A 7,701-nucleotide genomic window follows, 5' to 3' on the forward strand; every position below is an offset into this window, starting at 1 on the left:
TCCTGTTACCTTACACCTCCAATGAAAGGAGGGAGGTATATATTCTCATCTCTTTTATGCAGTGTCAATGCAATATCCTATTTCCATTGTTGTTGTCTCCATTTGAATTTTTTAAGATTGTGAATATTGTTTTTCTGGTTCTGATTACTTTGCTCTACATAAGTAGATATGCCTTCCCATTTTTTCTCTTAATTCCTCATATTTGTCATTTTCTAAAGTACAATAGCATTCCATTCTTATAATATACCATAACATGTTTAGTAATCCCCCCACTCAATTGACACTCACTTTATTTTAAGTTCTTTGCCAAGACAAAATATTTCTTGTGTAAAAGTTTGGATGAATATATAATTTCTTTCTTTTTTTCTTTTACCTTTTTGAAATATGTGCCTATCAGTAGGAATTCTGGGTCAAAAGTATAGACATTTTAGTCATTTCTTTTTTCAAAATTCCAAATTGCTTTCCAGATTTAGGGAACAATTCTCAGCCCCCTCAACAATATACCAGCATGACTGTGTTCCCAAAGACACTCTAAAATTGAATCTTTACATTTTTGTCTTTTTTTCCCCCAATATTCTGGGTGCTGGAGAAACTTCAACATTATTTTACTGTGCATTTCTCTTTTTCTTAATGATTCAGAGCATTTTATTTTCATTTAGTTATTTATAGTTCTCACAGCTTTTGAGACCTTATTATTTGCATCTTTTAGCTATCTATTGGGAAATGAATTTTGGTCTTACATATTTGAGCTAATTTTCCATATATTAGAGATAGTTTTATCAGAGGCATTTGATGCAAAGATTTTTTTTCCAAATTATTTCCCTTCATTTTCCAGCAGCATGGATTTTATTTATGCAAAAGCATTTCATTACCTTGTATGAATAATGTTCAATTTTAACCTTTATAATCCCCTCTATCTCTTAAAAATTTTCTATCTAACCTTAACTGTAAGAGGTAACTACATCCCTTTTTGTTTTTTTAATGATGTTTTATACTTAATTCAGTTATCTACTTGGGACTCATTGTGACATATTGAATATTACATTGGCCAAAGCTTAATTTGTGCCAAATGATTTACCAAGTATCCCTCTCTCTTTTTGTCAAATAGCTAATCCTTCCCCAAGTATTTATGTTCCCTGGTTTTATCACTCATTGGGTTCATTTGTTTCTAATTCAATATAATAACTGCTAAATTAGCTAGAGAATTCAGTGAAACTGTTGCCCGCTTTCCCACATCCTACAGCAATATTTTACAGACTGATCTATTACTGCAGTTCTCTGCTCTCACAAAGATACTGATCTTTTGATAAACCTATAGAAAATTAAAAAATGCATTATTTAACAAATATATTTGAGAAACCTCATTGTAATATAATAGCAAATACATTTAGACCCCACATTTTGCTGCATATCCAATAGTGGGTTTCTTTGAGATTTTTTTTAACTGCAAAAAAAGATGAAAATAAAATAATGTCCTTATCTTAGATATAGAAGGAAGATTCCCTTCAATTAATAAATAAGTAGAAGAAATTACTAGGGACAAGATGCACTTGATTACATGAAACTTTAAATGCATTACCTACAGAAGAAATGGAATCAGAAGAAAAATAAAATACTAGGTAAAATATTTATGAGAAAGAAGAAAGGTAAAAATTTACACTTAATTATAGAAATAACTATTAAAATAAACAAAGACAACTCGAGTTCCCATGGATAAAAATCTACATGATATTAACAGACACTTGACAAGAGAGGCAATATAAATTGCTAATAAGTACTTGAAAAACACTTGTTCAGCTTTATAAATTAAGAGATGCTATTAAAACAACTTTGGGATATCACTCCACACTTATAAAAATCCTAAAATTATGAAAAGCAGCAAAACACAAGGCTGAGGAAACTATGGAGAAAATTGATAATAGTCTCCAATGACAAATATACAAACTAGTGTAATTTTTCTGCAAAACAATTTTGTTATACTTAGCAAACAGTCACTTCCTTACAGTCAGTAATTCCAATGATGAGAATATGCTGAGAGTTTTATCTAATTAAAAGAAGAGTTTTCTATTTATATTGGCATCATTTTTCATTATAAAACAGGAAATTATAAGAATATTAAATGTCAATTACCAAAATAATTTAATAAATTATAGCACATTCATATGGTAGAATTAAATCATGCAATTGAGAACGACAAAAATGAGGAATACATTTTTTTAAACTATTAAATAGCACAGAGTGGGAAAAACAGCACTAGAAGGGAATATCTTTTCATTGTAATTATCTGAGAGAAAGATTGAACAGGAATAAAAAAAACCATGAAGGGTTTACGTAAATTATTTTTAAAACATGAAATTTGTCTTGACATTGTTTTCATGTAAATAAAGCAAATTAATTGGTTTTATTAATGTTTTATTGAGTTTATCATGAATGATTTTCATTTGGAGAAAATAATTTTAAAAGAAAATATTGTCAATTATTTTTGGGGTTCCTGGCAATATCTAAATATAGATATCATAAATCAGTCCTATTTGTTCCTTTTAAACATCCTTAAGATCCTGGTTCCAACAACCTAACAATATTTTATTAAGCCCTTCCTTGATTTTCTTTTTCTGTATTTGAAAAAAATAGTATTGAATTTACTTTTTAAAATCCTCTAATTTAAGGGGTTTTTTGTTTAACCTAATACAGACTTTCCCTAGCCTCATTAGTCTGTTTGTAATTTTGTTTCCTGTATTTAGGTTTATTAGAAGATGAGAAAATTTTAAAATTAGAAGAAAATCAAGAAATGCTTGGGGCAAAAACTTTTTTGTTTTGCTTTAATAATAATTTGTTACATTTCTAATAGAACTTGAAAAATGTTTTAGTGTAGCACTTAGCAGGTAATGAGAGCTTCCTGTGTGTGTTTGTGTATGGTGTGTGTGTGTGGTTGGGTGGGTGGGTGTGTGTGTATGCATGTGTGTACACAGTAGAGTGGGCTAGAAAGATCATTGCGTGGAAGATTCAGCAGATCTGACATTTAATTCTAACTTTGCCGCCAACTATGACTTTGGACAAAGTACTTACCCTCTATGAGTCTCATCTCCTCAGTTCCTAGAGCCAGTATGAGATGGAGTGCTGGAACTGGAGTTAGGACTGAGTCTGACACCTTCCCCTGTCACTTTCTTACTGGCTCATAAGCAAGTAACTCAATGTCTCAGAGTTTCAATTTCCTCATTTTTCATGTTGATAAGACTACATTTGCTACTCACCCCACAGGCTTGTTGAGAGGGGAAAAAGCACTTTGTTAACTTTAAAGCATTACATAGAGGTGAGTTATTGGTATCTTTAAAATTTAAAAAAAACTACAAAAAAAGTTCTCTAAGATCTCTTTTGATTCTTCAATACATTAACTTCTGTGAAGTTATCATAATTCTATACCCAGCACTCATTCAGCCCTATTACTTGGGTTATGAGAAACAAAAACAAACCCAAAACAGATGCCTAATTTAAAGGATTTTTAAAAAAAATCTCTCCACCATCTCCTTCACTGCTTCCCTAGGGTAAGAATTATAGGGGGGGTCCTTAAAGAGTGGGTGACTGATTAATTAATTGGGAAAAAGAACTATTAAATAACTTGGAACCAGGAGTGTATTTAAGACTCATGGAGTTAAATACTTAACAAGTGGTTTTCCAAATACATACATACATACATTCATGCATACCTACATACACATATACACACTATATATGTGTATATACATGTGCATACATATATACAATATGTATATGTGTATAACAAACCTTTAGGTTTATTTACATTATTATCATTTTCTCCATCACTTTTTAAAGTTTTGGAATTAACAAAATAATAAATCAAAGACCATTTTGTAGTGTTTGTTGATTTATGAGGTGTTAATTGTCACACTAAAAATTTAGCAATGGGTGATCATAAGCCAGTTTGAGTTGGCTTCAGTGCAACCTTGCAAAGATCCTTTGACAAAATAGAACTGAGGCAAGTCCAACCAATTAGTGTCTGATTGCAACTATCAAATTTACAAATTAAAAGACTGACTATATTTTCCTCCCTCCTATCCCACTTCCCACTTGTATTCTGTACTTTGATCACATCCCTTTACAAAAGTGGGTGCTTCCACCTTCCCCCCCACCCCCAGCCTGCCCTCACTTCCATCATCCCCCCACTCATCGCCTTTCCCCCCCTACTCTCCTGGAGGGTGAGATACCTTATTTAGTGTGTATTTCATTCCCTCCTCAAGCCAAATTCAATGGGAATAAGGTTGACCCCTTCCCTTTTGCCTTCCTATATTACCACTCCAGTGTAACCATTTTCTCTTGCCTCTTCAATACGAGATAGTTTACCCCATTCTGTTTCTCCCCATCTCCTCTCATTATATTCCCCTCTCAACTCTTAATTTCACCTTTTAAGTATCATCCCTTCCTGACAAATTGGTCCTGTGCCCTCTATTTATGTATACCTGTAAACATATATACACATTCATACATATATTCACATATGTATTCATATGCCCATATACCCTCATACATATATATATATATTCCATTCAACTACTCAGAAAAGTTTCATAAGTTACAATTATTGCTTTTCCATGTAGGAATGTTTATAGTTCAACTTTGATAAGTTCCTTATGATTTCTTTTCAATGTTTACCTTCTCATGCTTCTCTTGCTTTTTGTACCTGAATGTCAAATTTTCTATTCAACTCTGGTTTTTTCAGCAAGAATGCTTGAAAGTCCTGTATTCCACTGAATGACCATATTTTCCCCTGAAACATAATACTCAGTTTTGCTGGGTAGGTGACACTTGGTTTTAATCCCAGCTCCTTTGACCTCCAGAATATCATATTCCAAGCCCTTCAATCCCTCAGTGTAGAAGCTGCCAGATCCTGGGTTATCCTGATAGTGTTTCCACAATATTCAAATTGTTTCTTCCTGGCTGCTTGTAATATTCTCTCCTTAATATGGGAATTATGGAACCTGGCTATAATATTCCTAGGAGTTTACTTTTTGGGATCTTTTTCAGGAGGTGATTGGTACATTCTTTCAACATCTATTTTGCCCTCTGGTTCTAAAACATCAGGGCAGTTTTCTTTGAGAACTACCTGAAGGATGATTTCTAGGTTCTTACTTTGATCATGGCTTTCAGGTAGTCCAATTATTTTTAAATTATCCCTCCTGGATCTGTTTTCCAGGTCAGTGGTTTTTCCCATGAGATATTTCACATTGCCTTCTATTCTTTCATTTGTTTGGATCTTTTTAACAGCATCTTGATTTCTCATGAAGTCATTAGCTTCCATTTGCTCCAATCTAATTCTGAAACAATGATTCTCCTCATTGAGCTTTGGGGATTCTTTTTCCATCTGCCAAATTCAGCTTTTTAAGGCCTTCTTCTCCTCATTGCTTTTTTGAGCCTCTTTTGCCATTTGAGTTAGTCTATTTTATAAGGTATGATTTTCCTCAGTCAGGCTGTTGACTCTCATTTCATAATTTTCTTGCATTGTTCTCATTTCTCTTCCCAATTTTTCTGCCACTTCTCTTAGCTGCTACTTAAGGTCCTCTAAGGCCTGTAACCAGCTTGTATTTTCCTTTGAAGCTTTTGGTGCAGGAGTTCTGACTTCGCTCTCTTCCTCCTGTTCCATGCTTTGCTCCTTTTTGTCCCCAAAATAGGAGTCTAATGTTGGAATCTTCTGTCTGCTTTGCTTCCTTTCTCTGGTCATATTGCCACTCAGTCACTTGACCCCTGGGCTTTTTGCCACAGTAGGACTCTGCCACCAGACAGGGGAGCTTTCGTCCCAAATGCTGGGGTTTTCTCAGCTGCCGGAGGTATTAGATGGTTGCCCTCTCTGAGGTCTCCACACACTCTGGCAAGCTGGACATACACCCCAGGACCTCCACCCTAGACTGCAATCTAAATCCAAGAAGGGTAAAGAAAAAGTGATTACCCCTCAGACTGGTGCTTGGTCTCCCTAAACTCTGCAGTTCAGGAGCTGAAGCTGCTATGTGGCACTGGCTGTCTGTGCTGGCATCTCAGTGGCTTCTCACCCAGGGGGCAAAAGCCATGCACTCCCACCTTCTGGGTCCCAAAGTCCAGACTGCACTGACCTCTCACTTTGTCCTTTGCCTCTATGTGTTGATAAATCTGGAAACAGCCACAACTGCTGCTAATCTGGAGTCCCTCTGTCTGGTAGCTGGTCAGACCTGCCCTGGTGCTAAAGCCTTGCATGGGGCTGGGCTCGGTAGCCAGAGCACTGCACTGGCCAATTCCTGCCACCCTGTCAGGCTGTCCTCAGCAGGAGGTTAGCTTCTCTGTGTCATTTTGTGGGTTCTGCAGCTCCAAAGTTTGTTTAGAGTCCCCTTTTTACATGGACTGGGGAAGGTGGAAGCCAGAGCAGTGGGGACGTCCTGCTTCTACTCCGCCATCTTGACTCCACCCCACCTCTACCTGGAGCATCTCTTGAAATGATAACTAGTATCTATGTAAAACCAAGAGCAAGCATTATCTGCAACAGAAATGAACTTGAACCCTTCCCAATAAGATCAGAATTAAAGTAAGGATGACATTTATCACCATTATTATTCAAAATTGCATTAGGATTCTAGCTATTGCAATGACAAGAAAAAGGAGCTAAAGGAATCAAAATAGTTAGTGAGGAAACAAACTTACCGGTCTTTTCATGTAATATGATGGTATACTTAGAGAATGACAGAGAATCTCAACTAAAAAAAATAGTTGAAAAAATTAACAACTTCAACAAAGTTGCAGGATATAACATAAACCAACAAAAATCATTAGCATTTCTATATATTATCAGCAAAACCCAGAAGGAAGAGGTAGAAAGAGAAATTCCAATTAAAATAACCACGGATACTACAAAATACTTGAGAGTCTTCCTGTCAAGACAAACTCTATATAAACACAATCACAAAAGACTTTTCACACAAATAAAGATAGGTCTAAACAACTGAAGAAATATTAATTCCTCAAGTTTAGGCTAAGCCAATATAATAAAAATTGCAATTCTACCAGTTAATTTACTGATTTGGGGCAGCTAGGTGGCACAGTGAATAGAGCACCAGCACTGGTGTCAGAAGGACCTGAGTTCAACTCCAGCCTCAGACACTTAATACTTACTAGCCATGTGACCTTGGGCAAATCACTTAACCCTAGTTACCCTTCCTTCTCCTCTCCAAAAAAGCAAAAAAATATTACTTATTTAGTGCCATAACAATCCAACTACCAAAGAATAAGTTCACAGAGCTAGAAAAATATAGCAAGAAAATTTATATCAAAGAACAAAAGGTCAAGACTATTGAGGAAATCAACAACAAAAAAAATCATGTTAAGGAAGGTGGTCTAGTAGGTCCAAATTTCCAACTACATTATGAAGTATTAATGATCCAAATAATGTGGTACTGGATAGGAAATACAGTGATGGATCAGTGGAATAAATTGGGTACACAAAACACAGTAACAAATGACCATTGTAATCTAATGTTTGATAAACACAAATATCCAAGTTTGGGGGACAAGTACTCACTCTTTGACAAAAATTGCTGTGAAAACTTGAAAGGAGTTTGGTAGAAACTAGACCCAGAACAATAACTCATACCATATACTAAGATAAGATCAAAATAGATAAATTATTTACACATAAAGGGTAATACTGTAAATAAACTGGGGGGC

This window comes from Petaurus breviceps, unplaced genomic scaffold, assembly GCF_028583685.1.
Source record: "Petaurus breviceps papuanus isolate PSGF00001 unplaced genomic scaffold, PetGlider_PUasm1.0 37, whole genome shotgun sequence".
Lineage (NCBI taxonomy): Eukaryota > Metazoa > Chordata > Mammalia > Diprotodontia > Petauridae > Petaurus > Petaurus breviceps.